The sequence below is a fragment of the Colias philodice genome, chromosome 20, assembly GCF_061535455.1.
Source record: "Colias philodice isolate Cphi_HAF_F1 chromosome 20, ilColPhil1 Martin Lab GWU primary, whole genome shotgun sequence".
Taxonomy (NCBI): domain Eukaryota; kingdom Metazoa; phylum Arthropoda; class Insecta; order Lepidoptera; family Pieridae; genus Colias; species Colias philodice.
The window spans coordinates 8,352,030-8,374,147 of record NC_143105.1 but is presented as its reverse complement, the minus strand read 5'-3'; the positions used below and the strand labels follow the sequence as shown (position 1 = coordinate 8,374,147).

At 32.3% G+C, this 22,118-nt stretch overlaps 1 long non-coding RNA gene across 1 annotated transcript; it reads right to left on the bottom strand.

The window, feature by feature from the left end:
- Window positions 1-217: 217 nt before the first annotated feature.
- Window positions 218-1,232, bottom strand: LOC149479590 (uncharacterized). Its single transcript, XR_016317262.1, has 3 exons — window positions 933-1,232; window positions 745-806; window positions 218-670 (listed from the first exon to the last, which is right to left on the bottom strand). It is a non-coding gene; the product is annotated as an uncharacterized LOC149479590 (long non-coding RNA).
- Window positions 1,233-22,118: the final 20,886 nt, after the last annotated feature.

The window sequence follows — 22,118 nt, the reverse complement described above, 5'->3', positions numbered from 1 at the left end:
GTATTTATTTTTTGCACTCTATTATAATTGTAATTATTCATTACAAATAATCAAAATAAAATAGCCAGAACAAAGTTAGGCCCTGGTAGGATAGGTAGGCAGGTACAGCAATGTGAGACGAACACTGGCTTATTTATACCAATAATAATGTATTGTGTATAAACATTAAAATTAAGTTTACTTTCTAACAACAAAAATACATAATATTAGCTAATGTGAAAACGAATCAACCAATCCTCCCACAACAATGAAATGTGCACACAAATATTCATCCAAATCGGTTCATGTGATTAGGAGGAGTGACTGCAGCGCCATCCTCCGGGCCCAATTGTGTTTCCAGATCACCCAGGAACTCAATTTAATATACTTACACAAAATTTTTCGAAATGAAAACTCACATTACTATGTAAATATGAATATAAACCGGTTTTAGTACTAAGCAATTTCCCGCACAGGTGTAGTAAGTATAAATGAAATAAATATCAACATCAAATTCTTTATACAACATACTTATCTACCACCTACTAAGAAATTCTTGAAATTTTTTCGTATTTTTTTTAAATATAATACTACTCCAACGAGCTCCTGTTCCATAATTCCATATTACGTCCACCATACTTCCACTAAGTTCACCATGATTTTTTATTTCTTTGCACTTTGTTGCTTTTTGCTAAAAATGGAATCATGCGATAAAACCAGTAGAGCGTTGATAACATACATTTTTGACTGAATAAAGGTACTTACGAAGGAGTGGGTTCACATTGTGAACAATCAGTGGGTTTATTTTCCTTCTGGATTCCGGATTTCTGAAAAGATTATTTATGCTATAAATGAAAAAATCTTACACATTCGTTATGTACTTAAAACAGGGGTACATATCAAACATCGTCTATAATACAATTATCATCAAATTTAAAATAAAACCAACTTACTTCATTAATTTGTTCCAATTGTAAGCATTCTTTTTCCTCCAACCTTTATGTTTCTTCTTCTTATTTTCTTTATTGTCCCCATTTGTCTCATTTTGTCTTATCGTGTTGTCACCCTTTTTTACGATTGCGCAAGCGACACAAGTTCCCCGTGTGACGGCCGTAGCGGGAATGACTCGTGCAGCGATCGGGGTAGGAAGGTACAGGGCGGCTCTCGCTATATTGGCTGGTCAGGCGCTAATTTCAAGTATTTCTTGTTTATTTCAAAACCATCGCATATTTCAAAATTCTAACACGGTAGACGTATAGGTTGTATATTTGATAGTTAATATCCAAAAAGTCGTAACTTTACGTTTGTTATTTTGAAGATGCCAGAGATTAAAAAAAAATAACAATGAGAACTTTGTATTTTTTTTCTATCGAGAAAATATCATGGAATCATGTTTCTAAAACGGTAGACGTATTGTGTTACTATTGAACTTTCTTGTCAAGAATTTTCATCACGACAACTTTAATAATATAAAAATTACGAAGGTTTAAAAAGGGCCGTAAATGTTAGAAAAATTAATTCATCACCTTAAGGTGAGTATCGACTTCGCGCTCCAAGCTATCGAACATTGGCGCGCGCTCCAGCCGCGTGAAATGGATACCAGTTTGGAACGCGCGCCAAAATGTTCGTTGGAGCGGTCGAACGCGGAGCGGTCCGTTCCGTCGGGTGTCGGTTTTTTACCGCGCATCAAACGTGGCGCGCGCGCCAATGGAGACAGGTTTGTCGTATTTTTTGTGTTTGTTGCGCTCCGAGTAATAATTATGGATATAATATATAAATAACCAAAGTTGCCGTAAATTAATTCAGCTATATGGTACGAAAGAAGTTTTGTGGAACAGAAATTTCTTCGTATCATAATAAATCGCTTAGAGAAGATGCTTGGAGAGAAATCAGTAGTGAAATGGGAGTCCCTGTGCCGGAGTTAAAGAAAAAAATGCTGCTGCTGCTCGTACACGACTAGCTTCCATGATGAACGGTCAAACACTGGAACAGTTGCCACGCGCGCCAGGCGCGCTTAGTTGATATACTTCAATTATTTGGAACGCGCTCCGCGGAACGCACTCTCGGCGCGGTCATTCATGGCGCGCGCGCCAGGAGCGCGAAGTCGATACCCAGCTTTACTGTTTGCATCGTCGTAAAATATTTTTACCATTTACCACCGATTCGGAACGCTACGGAGAAGAACCGGCAAGAAACTCCATAGTCGTAACTCGAATACAATAGAAGCTAATTCGCGAGCACTAATAATACTTACATAACAGTAACGAATGTAAATGTAATTAAGAATATTAAATAAGAATTTTTAACGTAATCGGGTCGGAGGAATCATAAACATTCCGAGTTGGAAATTTTTAAGTGCGCTTACTGACTGTGCTAATCTTTTAAATGGTGATATAGGTATTTTGCTTGCAATTTCATTGGAAAAGTTGATTTCTGAACATGTTGTAAGGTGTACTTTCGTGTACAGGTAAATGTAACTATTAAATGGACTTAATTTGTCCTAAAATTCATAATGATCTGTAAAAGCATCTAAGTGCTAGAGAAAGGACCTTTAATAATTGTCACCAATATGTTTTTTTTTATTACTATCTTATGTATTCTTAAGCATAATTAAATGAATTATTTTATTTTTTCTTTCTTAACGTAAAAAAATCAACGACAAACTGCGATTGTAATACTGTTACAGCAGTAAAATAAGAAATAATATCAATGAACTACCTACTAACCTGATGTACCTAATAGGAAATCATGCTCCTGTTCGCTTGTAAAAGAATACTAACCAAAGCGATATCACAACACAGTGTGTAAACCAGCCTTGAGTGAAAAACTCTCAGAATAATAAAATTACAAACACGCGATCAAATACATTCTACTCCAACTCATAACTTTGTTAGCCGTAATTATTGAAAATTGTAATCATTTTATCGCTATTTTGATACTGTAATGTACCGTAATGATATCGTAAAATCGTATTTTTATTTTATTGTATTCTATGTTATTACTGTAAATTTTCTGAAAAATTATCTGAGATTTTTTTAAATATTATACACGTTTTCACAAGCAACGATTTAGATTACCTTAGGAATGTATAAGTGTAAAAAAAAATTAATTTCCGAGAATTTTATAGATTAGAACAATAATTATAGGTAAAGCATACCTAATATAGATATAGATTTTAACAAGTGAAATGAGCGTGACCCTCTCCTATTTGACCTAGTATTTGTATTTAATTTTCAGTTTTCTGAGGATTGATGTTAAGTATACTGTATATAAGAAGTTAATTATCAGGATAACTCTACTACTATTTATAGACTCTATATCAAATATTGTCGCCACCTTTCAAAAATAAAGGATCATCAACTCTGGTTCAATCATTTGTTATGACGTGTGAACTTTAACGAAAAATAGAGCCGAATTGAAAATATCTTAGCTCTAAACAGCTTATCGTTACAATAATAATTTGTTAAGTTCACCTTTTTAATGTAAAACATGTATAAGTATCATTTTTATTAACAACGCATTTCATTGCACTTACAACATTAAAAGGTTACTTAAGGTCAAAGATTATTTTGCCATAGATAAGTAATTTCAATGCACTATTTATGCCTTTGAATGGTAGTAAATTTTTTGTTCTATGTTTTTAGAACAAGGAAGCTTTAAATCGCTTTATGATAAACTACTTTTTGTACTTTCTTTCCTTGCATTCGATACGATTAAAAAGGTTATGGAATCCGGTCGTTTGTTAGGATAGGAATAGCTTATTGATTCATTTATTATTTATGGATGTTCTAGTTTATGAATGACAAAGAAATATTTCATTCGGATGAGTATAAAATTTTGTCTGAAAGATTATTATTGTAGGTACGTATTTTAAATTTTTCATACCTTCGTTTGTTAAACTCATCATCATCATCAGCCCATATACGTTCCCACTGCTGGGACACGGGCCTCCTATGAGGGTACAGGCCATAATCCACCACGCTGGCCAAGTGCGGGTTAGCGGATGACACATGTCGTCGAACTTTTGATTCTTCGACATGTCGGTTTCCTCACGATGTTTTCCTTCACCGTTCGAGCAGTGGTGTTGTTACAACATGCGCAGATAAATTGAAAAATCAATTTATTTCCTGCGCGCTCGCCTGGTCTCGAACCCCGGACTTATCGATTCGAAGTCCGACCTCTACCTAAATAAAAGCAAAACGTTTTTTTTTATTATTACACAAATAATAGAGATTAGAGGAATTAATGTAGAGCCAATTTTTGTCATATCAGAAGTTAGATAAGTTGTCAGAAAAAAAATATCTAGGTAATGAGTGCAGTGCGTATGCAAATGCTTAAGAGCTTTAAATTTTTTCATTACAAGCAGACATTTAAATTTTATTTGTAGATATGTTGGTAACTAGGCAGATAAAACACAAGATAATATTTTAAAAATTATCTCAAAAAAAGTTTAAGTATTGTCCTTATTTACAATTAACATGAGACTATGGTGTTGTAGGTATTTATAGAATGCAATTATACGCTGGCGAGTCGGTTTAGACTGCATCGTTTATGGTCAAGCAATGTTGGATAATGAATAAATTAATTAAATTTGCTTTCATTATATCTACGTGTCGTAACTTAGAAACTATTTTAATACGTTTATTGAAGAAAAAACGTTTGAAAATTTCAATCTTTTAACTATCAATTAATTACTTTTTGTTTGTCCTTATTTAAAGTGTAGAATCACAGTAGAATACTGAATAACACGTCTCGATACTGATTCAATTTAATTTTTTAATCTAATCAACTGTTTTACAAGATTGAGAGAATATTCAGAAATTTATTGTTATGCACTACCTACATTTAGATAAAGTTTCATTTTCTGTTCAATCGGGAAGGCCATAGACAAAAAATAGAAGAAGTAGGTTCGTGTTAATTGAATACCTATAGTTATTATGTAAAAAATGCATTAACTTTTATATTGTATATTATGCTTTCAAAATGTACGGAACATTTATGAAGTTTTTCAAGATTCAATATCTTAGATACCTATGTTTTATATCCTACTAGCGGTCCGCCCCGGCTTCGCCCGTGGTACATATTTACGTTTTCTCTACTTAAAAACCATCCTCGTACTTCAAGGAATATAATAAAAAAAGAATTATCGAAATCGGTTCAGCCGTTCTCGAGTTATGCGCTTACCAACACATTTTGCGATTCATTTTTATATATAAGAAGATTTACCTAATTGAAAATTGTTACAATTTTAAGAAATAACAGACTTGCTTCAAAATATACCAACTAAGTACCTACCTATGGGTAATAATAACAGTAAGCCTAGTTGCTAGCATTCATTGAATACAGTTAAACATATTAAAACTAAAATGTAGCCAACAATTATTCAACATGTCAATTCAACATCATCAAAGCCAGCTGAATGAATTTAAAAAATGGCGGACGCGCGCGGAATTTTCCCGCGCATTCTTATTGAAGTGTCAATTTGACATTCCAAAGCAGATGTACGCGCACCAGGATGCGTATGGAATTTAAAACTACAATATACATATTTTATATTATACTATCTAGGTACAATTTTCATAACTCAAAAAACATGATACCAGAGACAATTATTATTATAGTTTTAATAAAAATAACCGAATATTTATGATCAATGATTACCTTACCAGATAAGTGTGAATAATATTTTATTTAACATTGTTTTAATTGAACGCATAAAACAGTGTTTTAATTTCTTAATTCTCAAAAAGACAAAAGTCTACTTTATTATGGTCAATAAATTGACATCCAGTCTAGCGATAGTTGATTATTCTGTTTATAAGTAAGTCTGTAGGTATGATGAAAAATAGACATTTCTAAAAAAGTTATATAAATCCTATTTTTAGCGTTTATAAATTAATAATATGCAATAAATAATAATAAGCAACCTTATTTACCTACCTAACCAATCTAAAGATATTTTGACATATTAATAATAAATGGGTTTTCATTTATTAGATTCATTAGTTCAGGATCATTTTTGCACTTGTTTACTATCAAGCTAATTTTCCGTGTGTAGCTTTATTTTGATGAGATGCCCAATAATTTCTTCATTCTTGTACGAAACTCTCGATTGTGGTAGCTTACAGAGGTAACAAGGATAAAATGTTTTGATTTGATGGTTCTCAAATATTTATTAGGTACTAACTGAATTTTTTTTTGTGTTCAATCTCAAGATAATTATCTAAATTATTCGAAAAAATATTTGTCCTACAAAATCTATGGTTTGATCAAAGAGTCCCCTCTTTCCAATGTGTATCGATAACAAGGTCATCATAAATGATTACTAACCAGCAGATTTTTTTGTTTTCACTAAGTTAATAACTTAATATGTATATAATTCAACAGACAAATTGCGTAATAAATATTTGAGAACCATCAAATCAAAACATTTTATCCTTGTTACTTCTGTAAGCTACCACAATCGAGAGGTTCGTAGGTACAGGGAAATTATTGGGCGTCTCATCAAAATAAAGCGACTCACGGAAAATTACCTTGATAGTAATCAAGTGTAAAAATGGGCGATGGATCCTGAACTATATTACCTATATTTAATTTTATTATGTGCAACATAATTATGAAGACAAGTTCTTAGATACTATATTATCACAGATAATATATATAACTATACAGTAGATATAGATACTAGTAGAAAAATGTGACTTAACACACTATTATTGTTTTTTTTTAATTATTAGGTACTTATCTACATTGTACAACCAAATTTACAAAAGTATAGACAATACGTAAAACCTCCTCAAAGTTCATTAGCACAATCTCATTACCGTCTTCATTATAATACATTTTAAGAAAATAATTTATTTCACGTTGTTACATGGTTATCTTGTCGCATGTTCCACACGATATAAACCGAGCCAGGTGAATGAGGAAATATTTTTAGTATTAAATTATTCTTTATCGACTGCCGAACGAACTGAATTAGCGCTCAAACATTCGCGAAATGATACACGGTAAGAAGTACGGTTAGCAGAAAAAATATATTTGAATAAAAAAAATACAATAACAATTACATAACTGAATTTAAGATTATGACACGGATAATATCGTAGCTTATAAATTGTATGTTTCTAAGCGTTGAAATAGATATAAAAACAATTAAATTTTTAGCATTTAATTTAATTTTTTATCTTTTGGACCCGTATACTGAAAGAAAATTACCATGGGAATGAGATTTCAGCGCGGTAAAAAGTCTAGAAATACATCTTAGGTTTGTTGTTGGCTTGTATACCTCCAGAATCCAGATACTTAATTCATATCGTAAATTTGCTCCGTTGCGACATCAAAGAAAGACAAAAAGCAAACAAACGAACTTTCGCATTGTAAATATTAATAAGTATTAACACGCATGATTTTGCTGACTGTACTTAATTCATCGAAATCGCAAAACAACGGCTAATTTTCTGTCCCTACCGACAGAATGTAAGTATTTCCAACTGTAACTTTTACAATTTTATCGATACAATTAATTCTATTACATTAGAATATCAACGGATAGTTTGCAAAAATTAAATAGAACCGAAAATTAACAACAAAAAGTGGACTGTGGTATTTTGTATTTTCAATTTTGAAAACATTTTTTAAAATAGAACTTTTGCCTTCTTATGTACCTAAATGGAATTTTCTATACATTTTATGTGAGAAAAGGTAGTAGACATTGCATTTAAAGTAAACCAATATTTAGCAAGACATTAAAAATACTATTGACATCCATTGTTGACATCGGAAGTTTTCCGTTAAATTCCTTTGCGAATGCTGACAAATTGTTTAAAATAATTGCAATAGTTTCAAATTCAAACCATTATATTAAAAACAGCAGGACACTATAAATAGGAAAAGTATAAAATTGATTTTATAATGATTCAACCCTCGTATGGTCTCACTTATATTTTATTAATTTCTCAATTGAAGATATATTACTGTTTGTTCAGACTCAGAACTGAAATAATTGTATTGAAGTGTCAAATTGTCATTTAGCAATGAAATAGTACACGATTCTTTGGATTGATAAATAACTTGACAAATTATTGCATTGAAATTGTATGAGATAATGGTACAAATGTTTTATTATTTCTATACAAGTAACTGTTAGTACCTAATTTTATAAAAAAAAGGTCAACTCTATAATTGAATGTAAGTATCTTCATTTTTAACATATATATAGGTTTACTTATTGAAATTATTGACAATAATAGAATTTTTCTTTAACTACATACTACATTTTCATAATTTTTCTAAACTTTATTTTAAACAAACAAACAAATAAACAAATTCAGCAGAAATTAAACAACCCCCTTTTGGTAAAAATAAGCACTACCTGTCATCTGTAGTAAGAAGAATAGAAACGAGAAAAATACGTCTTATGTTGACGTAAACTAAATTTAAACAATGTGATAATAATTAAGAAAAATTTACAGCCGTTCAAGATATAATTTTGAGATTTTTTTCAATACAATATGCTAAATTCAAGATTTATTTCCTCCCATACTGGGTGTATACTGTATACCTAACAATTTCCACAAATCGTTGAAATAAAATAAATAATACCGTATTAACATCTTAATAACGGTCGATGATACAATCAAGAGGTTAACACGCGAATCAGTAACACGTATAACTTTTAATTAACAACAAGATTGCCTTTTTGTGCAAAACGATAGGTACGTTCGAAACGGTTCTTTTGAGCTTCTTGAAATTTAAACATTTAAAAGCAAGACTAAATGCAGGTATATAAGTAATATGAAATGATGTTAAAATATTATAAAGCTGAAGAGTTTGTTTGTTTGTTTGTTTGAACGCACTAATCTCGGGAACTACAGGTCCGATTTGAAAAATTCTTTCGGTGTTAGATAGCCCATTTATCGAGGAAGGTTATAGGCTATATTTCATCACGCTACGGGCAACAGGAGTGGAGCCACGGGGGTGAAACCGCGCGGAGCAGCTAGTGATGTATAATATTAGGTTCATGATAAATTTCTAAACTTTAAAAAGGTGTAATCTGGCTTTAGACAAAACTTCATTTGGATCTAAGCTTCTTCTTCTTAAAAAAAATGTAGACCATTACGTAAAACATATGCCTACATTATTTAAAAGCGCTGTTTTCACCTACACAGAATAATATAATTTAAATAAATAAAATGAAATCCATACTAATATTATAAATGCGAAAGTAACTCTGTCTGTCTGTCTGTTACTCAATCACGCCTAAACTACTGAACCAATTTGCATGAAATTTGGTATGGAGATATTTTGATACCCGAGAAAGGACATAGGCTACCTTTTATTGCGAAATATGTACCACGGGCGAAGCCGGGGCGGACCTCTAGTATCTAATAATTACCCCAGACCAAAGCCCAGCCCGTACATTAAACATTACCTACTCTATCGATATAAACGAACATAAAAATTCCTAACATAAGCTTCAACAGATAGCAGGTGTATTACGGCTAGAAAATCCTCACTCAAAGCCCAAAGGCTACTTATCGATTTTTTGCACCTCACAAATTGTTTAAATGTCACCTCCATTTAAAGACCAGCATACCTCTGCATTAGTTCTAAGGGCTCATAACACTTAATTAATAGCCGTGTATAAAGTTGCAAACACACTATCGGACGCGACTTAGGGACGCGGCTTACAGCCGGGACTTTTAGATGTGCACAGTAGGTATCAAACATCCAGCGCGCTACATTCGCATCGGACGTCCCGCGTCCGAACGCAAAAGATCAGCCCAAGGACTCGTCCACGACTTATTTATACTAATATTATAAAGCTGAACAGTTTGTATGTTTGAACGCACTAATCTCAGGAACTACTGGGCCGATTAGAAATTCTTTCGGTGTTAGATAGCCCATTTATCGAGGAAGGCTATAAGCTTTAAATCATTACGCTAAGACCAACAGGAGTCACGCGGGTGAAACCGCAAAGCGCAGCTAGTGTCTTATAGTTTGCACACCTCAATGTACAATTATTGTCTAGATACCTATTATAAGTTGCGGCTGTAAGTCGCGTCCGATAGTCTGTTTGCAGCTTAATAGTGCAATATCGACTTAAGTAGAAAGTGAGAAGTGAAGGTAATAAATACAAATTTGGTGACGATTCACATAGTTCGCGCAATTGTATCAATTAACATTACTCGTTACTTTGTATACGGTAATTGTCTTTTGATTAGTGGGAGTGGGACATTTAAGGCGCAGTTCTCGTTATTAGTTAAGGTGGAAGATTAATTATTTGGAATGATTTTTGTTTCTTCGTATTGTTATTTGAAGAATTTAAGTGAAGTGTCGTACAAAAATGTAGATGCATATTGTAATATGATAGGAATAGAAAGCTTTCGTAAAACTCGGTTGTGAATATGTCTTGTAATAGAAAATTGGAAATAAAAGTTTCAAAACAGATTTCGTAGAGTTGCAGTCTGCTTTATTAATGTAATTGAAAGACATACAGATTCTATGTAAAGTTTTTCGTGCTATATCAAAGCGTTCACGTGACACGTTTTTATTGTAATACGAAAATACGTATTATCTATGGAATTCAATAAAACACGTAGACCCTACTAAGACGACCCACTATGCCTTAATATAGGTAAAATATGATAAGAGCAGAGCAAAGCCGCGAGTCACGACTAGTTGCAGCTTCCTGAGTTTGTATACCTACTTTTACCAAATTCAAAGGAATTCAATTAAAAAAACGAAATAAACAAAAACGCGAACACCTTTTTGATGCTTTATTTCCTATTAATTTGGTAAATATGCCCTTTTATAACTTTGCTGACATTTCAAACGGGTTTCACGGTTTATATTTAATCTATAATAATATTTAAAGAAAATTAACTTAAAACGCCCATGAAAACGGCTTGTTAACGATTGTAATAAAACTTTATGCTCATTTAAAAAATGGAGTGATGATATCGACAAACTGAATATCCATTGATTAATTAAAACTGAACTTTTATGTTATTTATTCTAGTTATAAAGCAATGTACATAATTGATTAGAGGTACTTTAAATAAACTTTATAGTTCAATTAAAAAATAGTATTTATTTTTAATGTAAGCTGTAACTTGTAAGGTACCTAATTGCACGAATTGATATACTTTTATAGACTTTGGAGAACAATGTGTTTGTTTATTTGAAATAATAGGTTTATGATCTTAACGATAGCAGTTACGAGCATAAAATAAAATATCAAATTAGCCCTTTATTGGTCTTAGCTTAGCGTTCGGAGCGTGATCATTAATTTACGATCATGATTATGGCTATATGCCCGACCTGTTAGTGTAATATTTTAAATGCAAAACCTGAAATAAATCCATGCAGGACTTTTTGAGGAGCAATTTTTGAGTTTAGCCCGGATATTTTGGCTTCGGTACCTATCTATTGTGATTACTCCCCTAGTAGATATTATTTTCTAAATATTAAGTGTAAAGTTTTGACTTTCCTACGATTTTATTAATATGTGCTAATACAACTATGAATGTTCGCATTTACCTTCCCCTCTGAACTACATACACATAATATAATGAAACGGAGAGATCAAAAAATATTGTTCCAATTAATATCTATTCCCGTACTCAGATGTAGCCGACGCTAAGATCAAACACACCGCTGACAATTCGTCAAGCCTATTTAGTAATGTTGCATTATGGTGCGTTTACACTTTCATGCGAACAGCGAACCAAATAACGAACACGCATATTATGAATACACTATTTGCCTTGCGATTCGCGTATTCGTGTCAAGAGCAATTTTTCGGACGTAATGTAAGGGAAGACCATGTGTGAACAGTGTTTATATAGCGTCTACACTCATAATATGTATAAATGTTTCAAACTCAAACTCAAACATTCATTTATTAAATTAGCCTTTAGAAGCGCAAAATCGAATCGAAATCGTCCAAATACAGAAAAAGACACAATTTGGTCGTTGTCACACCTCTTCGAGTCGCGAAATCATCACGAATGTGTAGATGCACCATAATATCAACAGGTCCAGTGTAAGTTGAACCCTGGTACAAGATAATGTGGACAAATTGCGTAATGTGTATGGGATGACCAGTGAAGTTGAGCTGTAGGACCTACTTAGTGATGGTTCATAGTTGTTAATACATATTGTATTATGTTGTGCTAGAGCCTAGAGCTTATACTACACGTTAAAATTATTAAGAGTCATATTTTTTGTTGTACAAAAGTAACATTTGTTTAGATAAACAACACAAGAAAATAATAAAAGTTAATTATAAAGAAAAATATACTGCCTTGCATGCTGCGTTTGCACGCGCTCAGTCCAATTTTGACAGTAGAGTCACAAAACGTTCAGTTTTTTATGTAATGATTGTGTAAATCCATACTAATATTAGTTACTCAATCACGCCTAAACTACTGAACCAATTTGCATGAAATTTGGTATGCAGATATTTTGATACCCAAGAAAGGACATAGGCTACCTTTTATTGCGAAATATGTACCACGGGCGAAGCCGGGGCGGACCTCTAGTTATTAATACATTTTAGTTTGTCTATCTCGAATCAGGCTTCAATTAAAATGTCAAAAATGTATTCTATCCGTTATAATAAACATTGCTCAAAAGTGTGATGATGATTCTCTACAATATTATTATAAATTAACACAAAAGCCAATTTATTATTATAAAACTGTACAAAATATATGGATTTTTATGCCTTACAGTTTACACAATATTATATTAATATGTGTATATTTTTATTAATGTAACAATTGTTCACAAAAACTATAACAAAGGTTTAGAATTTTAGCATTTTCTACCAAGCTAGAGTCAACGTTCCCAAAAACATGAGTCCTTTGCGCATACTTTACAATAAAACAAAAATACATTTATTATAAGCAAATTACGTAATTACAACACAATTTATAGGTACTCCACAGTATCAAAATAGTAAATACCAACTGACGACACACGTAACGGTCTTCAGACATGCTTTATGTGTTGTTTTCTCGAACAAATGGTATGTATGTAATCAATAGGTCAATAATACGCAGTTTGGTTATTTACATAACTTAAACTTTGATGACATTTCTGTATGCGAATAATATGTATCATGAACCTATTTGTAAGGCGGATTAAATGTACTTACCTTCTTGTTTATTTATTAATGTACCTAAAGCAGCTTTTCTTTGTCTTGAAACACGGTTGATTTTTCTTTTAAATGGTGTGTTTCTAATACATTTAAAATATTGTAACGTCAAACATCAACTAAATAATGTAAAAAATAATGCATACTTACCTACTTCCTAGAGTTGCATAATGACCCGAAGTCAAGGCCACCGAAAATAAGAGCCTCAATTTGACTCTATCCTGCGCCATCTCTTGTAAAATAACTAGCCATGTCCCGCGGTTTTACTCCGCTCCTATTGGTCTTAGCGTGATGATATTTTATTTTTTATATAGGTAGCCTATCCTCGATAAATGGGCTACTAACACCGACAGAATTTTTTAAATCGGACCAGTAGTTCTTGAGATTAGCGCGTTCAAACAACAAACTCTTCAGCTTTATAATATGAGTATATTTAAGTTTTAAAAATATTATTTTGGAAATATAAAAATGAATCGCAAAATGTGTTGGTATGCGCATAACTCGAGAACGGCTGAACCGATTTCGATAATTCTTTTTTTATTATATTCCTTGAAGTACGAGGATTGTCCTTATGTAGAGAAAACGTAAACATGTACCACGGGCGAAGCCGGGGCGGACCGCTAGTTGGAAATAAAAATGAACTTTTTCTAAAGGTTAGTATATGTAAAGCTTTACTATTTTTTTACTTCATAGTACTACTAGTACATAATAAACTACTTAATAGATAATTATCATGTATCTCTAATGATGTATATAACAATATAATAATATCAATCAACATCAGTATTTGTACCTGAATACAATACTCCATTGAACCATTTTATTTTTATAAAACCAAGGGAGCGAAGAAATAAGACCAAGCTTGTTTTTAACAAGAAATTGACGTTATAATTGCACTATTTTTCTATAGTTTTTATATTTTTCCATGTAACTTATAAACAAACGATTAATCAAGGTGTAATTTTGATTGTGTACATACATTAGCTACTAAATAGTGTTCAGGGAGGTACTTGACCATGGAAAACTAAAATAGTAAAAAAAAAACGAAAATAGTTACATTTTTAATATTTTTTTATTTTAGGTAGATATATGTTTGTGTAGAAAGGATTACAATTCTGAAATACCCCACTACAACATCACCTGCTCCACATAATTGTATGAAACTATAACTCAGGCCCCGGAATCACAGACACAATAGAAAATCTATTGTGTCGTGGACCGATTGGGCCGTTCGGGGCTCAATGGGTTAACAGTAATATAGGTTTATACACAGAACATTGTGTTATTTTATATGTTCTGTGGGTTTATACATCAGGATAACACATGCTTTATAGAAATACTAATTTTGGCCCCGGGTTCGTCTGAGGGTGAAACCGCGCGGCACAGATATTATTAAGTCACTGATAGCCTATTTCACACTATTTGACATAGTACTATTGTGACATTTTTACAGACAAACTATAAATAACACATCCAAAAGTTATGACCTGTGGTTATGACAGTAATACAGATAACACATCCAATTAAAAACGGAAGTTCAACCCGTCTTTGTAAGCGAATTATCATCCACCTGTACAAAATTAATCACAAACAATAACATGGAGTTTGTCGTATTTTGCTGATAATGTGGTCTAATTATAAGTAATTGTTATATGCAAAGGTGGAGTGTAATTGCCGACGTTGAAGAACGCATGCCAAGTACGGTTTTTCATTACGAGGTGAAAATATTCATTGATCATTTGTTTGGGATCCTTGAGACGGTATTTTGTGCTGATAAACTTGGATTTGGACATGTAGGTACCTAATAATTGTACATGATTTATTTTGCGTTCTTGTTGTAATAATATTAATAACTAGCGGTCCGCCCCGCCTTCGCCCGTGGTACATATTACGCAATAAAAGGTAGCCTATGTTCATTCTTAGGGTCTAAACTCTAAAGATTGTCTCATGTCTGTGCCAAATTTCATCAAAATCGGTTGAGAGGTTTAAGTGGGAAAGCGTAACAGACAGACAGACAGAGTTACTTTCGCATTTATAATATTAGTAGGGATTGGTATGTTTTTATCTTGTTTTAATTTAGAACCATCTGAATTAAACAATTTTTATTTATTTATTTGGTTCTTCCTAATTAAGTGTACCTATATAATTATAAATTTTTAACAGTAGATAAATTGCTATTATTTCTACGCGGTTTTCACTTTCTCGATTATAATGTTTCAATGTTTTTAGAGTCACGTATCCATCCGCTAACATTTAAAGATTTTTAATATTTTAATTTTCATCGAAAAAAATATTTTATTTGAATAATTGACAATAGATTTAATAAATTTTCACGTATTACGTTAACTTTTTACGTTTTTAATTTTAAGCCATTACTGTTTTCCTTTTCGGAATTCACAACAAATTTTGATAAATTTCACGATAATCTATACCTATATTAGATGAAGTATGAAATTAGGTACCTAAAGGTAAGCGATGAAAATTAGAATGCACCTATGTACCTAATTAGAAATTCATACAAACCAAAATGCATCTAAGAAAGGAGTAAACCACAACACAAATCAAAAAATGATTATTAAAATGTACTGAACCTTTTTGCTTGTTTTCTTTATGCTCATGATTTCTCTCACCATTTAAGGTAAGGAATGGCTGGTGCGGTAATCACGCATGCTAATATTTCTCTGTATTGGATGACTCTCCATTTTAATTCTATTGAAAAACCATTGATATAGAATAATTATAACGGATAATTCATGGTCCGTGGTTTTATTGTTGAAATTTCTAGGAAAAGTTTCGTTTTTGTGTAGTTTTCTCTTGTATGTTGTATTTAAATATGTAGCATATTTATACATGTGGATGCAAATGGGTACTTTATGCTTTATTAGGTATGTCATGTTTACATTGCTTCCAGTGCTTCCACAATAAGTTTGTTATTTCGAACTTCCGTGATCTGCTTTCCAAAAAAATATATGTACATAGGTAGTTATGTGATAGGTATATAAAAATATATCACATACCTTGTTATATTATTATTTACATATTACTATAATATATTATGATGTTACATAATATGTAGTTTGTAAAATTGTAAAACTGACATGATTAAAAAGAGCAACTATGGAGTTTCTTGCCGATTCTTCTCCGTAGATACTGCTTTCCGAATCGGTGGTAAATGTTAAAAATATGTAGGTACCTAATGACGTTTCAAAAGTGCTTCTAGAAGAAGTCTAATTGAATAAATAAATGTTTGAGTTTGAGTTTGAGTTTGAGTTTAGGTGTACCTACTACCTACATCAAGCTATGTGATATATTTGGAACTGTTACCTACAGACTATATTAAGAGCTACTATACCTAGTTATTATTTTGTTTGTTTTCGTTTGTTTTATTGATAAATTGTAAATTATAAAAATGAGAAAATAATAACATATATAACAAGTTGGGAACATTCTTAAAAAAAACCAGCCAAGTGCGAGTCGGACTCGCGCACCGAGGGTTCCGTACAAACCTGCAAATTGCTGTTTCTTTTGATTGCGTTGACAACTTGACATAGAAGTTTGATTTTGTTACAGCTTAAAGGTATTATAGACCTGAGTATTTGGTATGAATTTCAATTTAATACCTCTACGCGTTTATGAGGAAATGGGTAGTAAGTTTAAAATTATTAAAAAAATATATATTATGTGATGTAACTAAAAATTTATGGTTTTCGTAATTTTTCCTTTATCTATGCTATAAGACGTTGCTTCGTACCAAATTTCAAGATTCTGAGTTCACGGGAAGCACCCTGTAGGTTTTGATTCCCTTGCAAGTGTCGAAAATTTGCGGCATAAACGGCTGTATCTTTTGATTGCGTTGGCTTAGAAGTTTGATTTTTTCACAGCTTCAAGGGACAGTAGACCTGAGTAATTGATATAAATTTCAGCTTCATACCTACACGCGTTCCTGAGAAAAAGGGTCTTGACAGACGGACGGACGGACGGACGGACAGACGGACAACAAAGTGATCCTATAAGGGTTCCGTTTTTTCCTTTTGAGGTACGGAACCCTAAAAAGGTAGTTTTTAAGTCCTCATTACTATGACTTGAATTGAAACTTAAAAATGGGTGGTCAACAGCATTGTATCCATATTGTATCAATAAAGATAGGTAACAACAAACAACCATAACCAATACATTAATGAGACGAAAATAATACAGATACGTATCGAAGTGTCAGCCAAACGTTTTAAATAACAGTTGAATTAATTCTTTTATCAATTATCATATCACCTTGCATTTATCGACAATCCTTATAAGGTAGGGTAGGGCGGGGCTAGTTGAGCATAGGGGCAAGTTGGGCAATCGAAATATCTCGCAAACTATTCACCATACGTATAGGCATCGTATGGCGGAAAGAAGGAGTCGCGGGAGGGGTAATCACCACGCGATCACTAGAGGCGGCTGGACGAACGAGTGAAGCGCCCGTGCGTTTTGTTTATTTTGTGCCCAAAAAGTAAAAACGTCGTTTATTGCAAGTTTTCGTCTATATTAATCAATTGTTGTCTGTTTTCAATCAGGTAAGTGTAAATCTTCCAGATAATTATTGTACTTTTGATATGTAGAGAGGTTCTGGGTATAACTCTTACGATTTTTTTATAACCTCACTTTTGTTCTAAAATTCCGGGTTGGGGTTAGTTGAGCTATAGTTGCTCAACTTACCCCACGACTCAAACAACTGAAGTAATTAATGTTTTATTTTTTGTTAGGATACGGACTTACAAGAGGAAGACTACAAGATGTTCTTACACTACTGAAGATTTAAAAAATGCTGCAAAGGCTGTCAATGATGTTGTTGTGTTAATGCCGCCGCTAAAGAATTTGGTATCAAACGGATGACTTTGACGAGATTTTTGAAGAAATTAAATGAAGGTGGTGATTCATCCATGGGCTGAAGTGAAGAAAGTGATGATAATGATTATTCCTGTCTGATTTGTTGCGAAGACTATGCTGAAAGTTTACCAGGAGAAAATTGGATCCAGTGTCAAGCTTGCAGGGAATGGGCACATACAAAATGTGTTCCAGGTGCTGGTCTTACTTTCGTTTGTGTCAATTGCAACAGTGACAATGACGATTAAGTTGCTAAGATCTTATTAATATATTTTTTTAAGATATTTAAGTCTGATTTTAAACAGAAAGACTGAATCTAATCCTAAAGTTAGTCTTAAGATACGTTGATGTTTTGTTTATTCTATTTTCAGTTAATTATCCAAAGAAAATTATTTTAAGTTTTGTTTTTCTGTCACTAAAAGACTATAAATAAAGAACTGATTGTCGAACACATATTTCACTTCTCTAGTCAACATTGAACCCATGGTTTGGTTAGACATTCTTAGTGCTCAACTTGCCCCATACCCTTGCTCAACTTACCTCACCTATGGGGTACATTGAGCGTACTTGACTTTCTGCATTTAAACAGCTGTAGCTCTTAAATTCGACTTGTTACAAAAAAATTACTATGGACACTTTTGCTAAGGGATAAATTACTAATCCATCAAGCCGCATAACGACTCATTGAGACTTATTATTGAGGAGCTATATCCGCTTAAGTGAAAAATTGCTCAACTAGCCCCGCCCTACCCTAAGGGCTCAATCAATAGAACAATTTGTGTCTTGTTATTATTTATACATTATTAATTTTTATTGCGTACAGTTGAATAATGTAAGAATGTTATTCGATTTGAAGAAATGTTGATTTTGAATGTATTGATCGTTAAATTACTAAGGAATGTTATTGTGTGGCTACACACTTACTTACCTATAGGTATGTATAATTGACACACAATTTTAACATTACAAATTGCGTAATAAATGTATTTTTCAAAATAAATATTAAATATATACTTAATGTAGGTACCTAGTAAAGGAGGTTTTCCCATTTCCGGATCTTTTTTTAGGTATTAGGTATTTCTTGGTATTTTTTCAAATTACCATTTGGTCGAAAATTAGCAATAGCATATAGGTAGGTAGGTAGGTAGGTACTTACCTAACTACTGTCCTTATTTGGCATGGAAAAACTTACTTAATCCGGGTAAAGTTGCGGAGCATTCCTACATTTTTATAGATCGTAAAATTTTACAGCAAATGTAACATTGTATCGTCTAAAGTCTAAACCAATTTAAATTCCACATTTCATACAAAATTTATTATCATTGCAAAAACGGTTAGCAAATGCAGCATCTCAATTTGTCCTCATAAAAAAGAGTTATTGTTGGTGAAATTGTAAACAACACAACAAGGTAAAAGTATAAAAATTAATTTGACAATCTGTATTCAGACTGGTGTCCTCAGTTGACCGTCGTTTGCAATATTAATGCCTACAGGACAACAGGAAGGATATACATACATAAAGTATGTAAAAAGCACTATCTAAAATCTAGATAAGGACGTAATTACACACACCGGGCTACGGAACGTTTTCAGAATTTAAAGTGTAAAAAACCACCGCCATTAAAACAACTTATAACCATTATGGGCATTTGGAAAAAACTGTATTAAAAATTATATCTGCGCTCCCGTGGAATAAGGACGCAAGTCGCAAGCTTTGACGAGCTGAATTGAACTGTAATGGCTTGAAAAAAGGGTTAAAGTTAAATAGCAGATAAATGGATAAAGCTAACAAATTTTACCAATAACGTAACGTAGAAAAACCGCGTTAGCAATAAACTTTCTGTAATCTCGTCTGTAATAATCTATGCGAACGAATGAGAGGGTTGACCCCGTGGGTGTAAAAGGGATAGATATATTTCGAAGATTACTCAGCAAGTTATGACCGGTAGCCAATCGGAAGGCCGTTAGGGCGGTGCCCACAAAGAAATAGGAATTCGATATTTGAAATGGTTGGAATTGGTTCGAATGTGCTATCATTTTGATCAGAAAAACGTTAGGATTTTTGATGTAATTTTTTAATTTGGATTTGGGATCGATAGATAGGACCTTTACAAGCCTGTGTGTGCAATTATGCTATTAGGTATACCGGGTTTCTACGAACGCAACGGTTTGAAACAATAGATATTTGAAAACCCTTTTCTACCTACGTGACGTCTAAAATTTTTGCTCTAATATTTATACCTAGTAGGTTTAATAGGTTGCCCCATTACGTTTTATAATAGGTAGGTATCTACCTAACCTCGAATTCGCTATTATTATCCAATTAGGTACCTAAGTATAATATTATTTTCCCCGCTCTACAAGAGCAGACAAAAGAGCTTTTTAAATATTATTTCACTGTTTGCAAGTTTAAAACCAATTAGATAGGTAGGTATCTGATTTTACATTAACATTTAGTTTTAATTTACTAATAAATCAATATACATATTTGATATTTCAGACTTCAGTATCTATAGTTACTTACCTACTTGCTTATCAGTTTCTTGAGGCTATTAAGTCTATATTGTGAAAATCTAAATCGTTTCATTATATTATACTGATTTATTTTACCAATTTTCATGTTTTCAAGAGGGATTTTGACTTAAAATTTTTGTTCAAAATAAGGCTAATTTAGTAATTAATACAGAAAGTATGTAAATGTTTGGCTGCAAAACAATAAAACGTTATTCCTAACTGGACAAGGTAGGTACCTATATACAATTTCATATTTGCTCAAAAATTTGTAGGTACTTATAGGTACCTACCTATGTCCTAAAATTCAAACGGCTTAGTAATTCCTAGGTAGGCTATACAACTGCTATACCTACAATGTACTATATCATAGTACAACAAGCAAGATACAATCAACAAAACAATCGTTCAATGAAAAGTAGGTAATTCCTCTAATTGCGGCAAAAATACGTAAAATGGCTGCTATTATCAACAACATGGTTAGTGCATTTCAAAAAGCATATTGTTACAGATTTTTGGCGCAGATTACCTGCATAATGACTGACCTAGTTGTGATAACTATAATAATGAGTTACAATTTATTTAATAATCCACAATTCTACTAACATTTAAATAGTTTTCCATGTGTGTATAATATGAAATAGGTTTTATGTAGTTGAATGCGGTAAAAATACCTACCTACTCTACTAATCATAAAGAACTGAATTCACACCGCAGCTAAGGCACTTATTTTAAATTGTAGATATCTACTTACTGTCTATCCATTACCTATATAAAAATCTCGCCTTGTATAGGCAGCTACTAAAAAAAAAATTATTTAGCAACCTAATCCGATCGTTGCTAATGCCGCCAATAAACGCAGTTTATCTCTGAAAAATTGCGAATAACAAGATATATTTTAAGATTACTTAAAGATAAATGTAATAACCAGATTGAAACATCCTTTTTACCTACACCGAATTCTGATATATCTAACCTTCTCACAAAGCCGGCAAACACAAAGTCGACGATAAAATAAAATAAAACAGCCATCAAAAACACCGTTAAAATTATACTCAAACTGAAATGTCACGGATCTTTATCAGTTGTTTATCGGCAAGAAAAATATATAGTTTCAGTTTATTTATCAAGAAATAACATTCAGTTAACTAATAACCAGTAATTAAAGGCTTTAATTGCAAGGGCTATAACGATAGAAGCAATAATTGACAAGTTTATGAAGTAATAATCGAAATGTCTATAATCCTGCTAAATAATTACAGGGCTGAACGCGTCATTTTTAATTAATTTTTTCGAACTCTATTAAACGGAGAATAAATACATAATAAATACCATGTTTTTATTTATTACGCTTTACTATTATTTTAATGCACTTTTATTGTGGATAAAACACGTTTATAAGACGGCGGTAATAAATTTGGTTTTTAATGAGTTTCAAGAGAATTGTTTCAATATTAACAGAACAACTAGGTAGGTAACAAGAACTAGAGAATTGCAAGATTCGTCCTCGTTCTTAGTTCTATTATCTAGGTTCAAAGCTACCTACTTATGTACTATGTATTATTATAATTTATAATATCTAGTAGGTATCTTAACT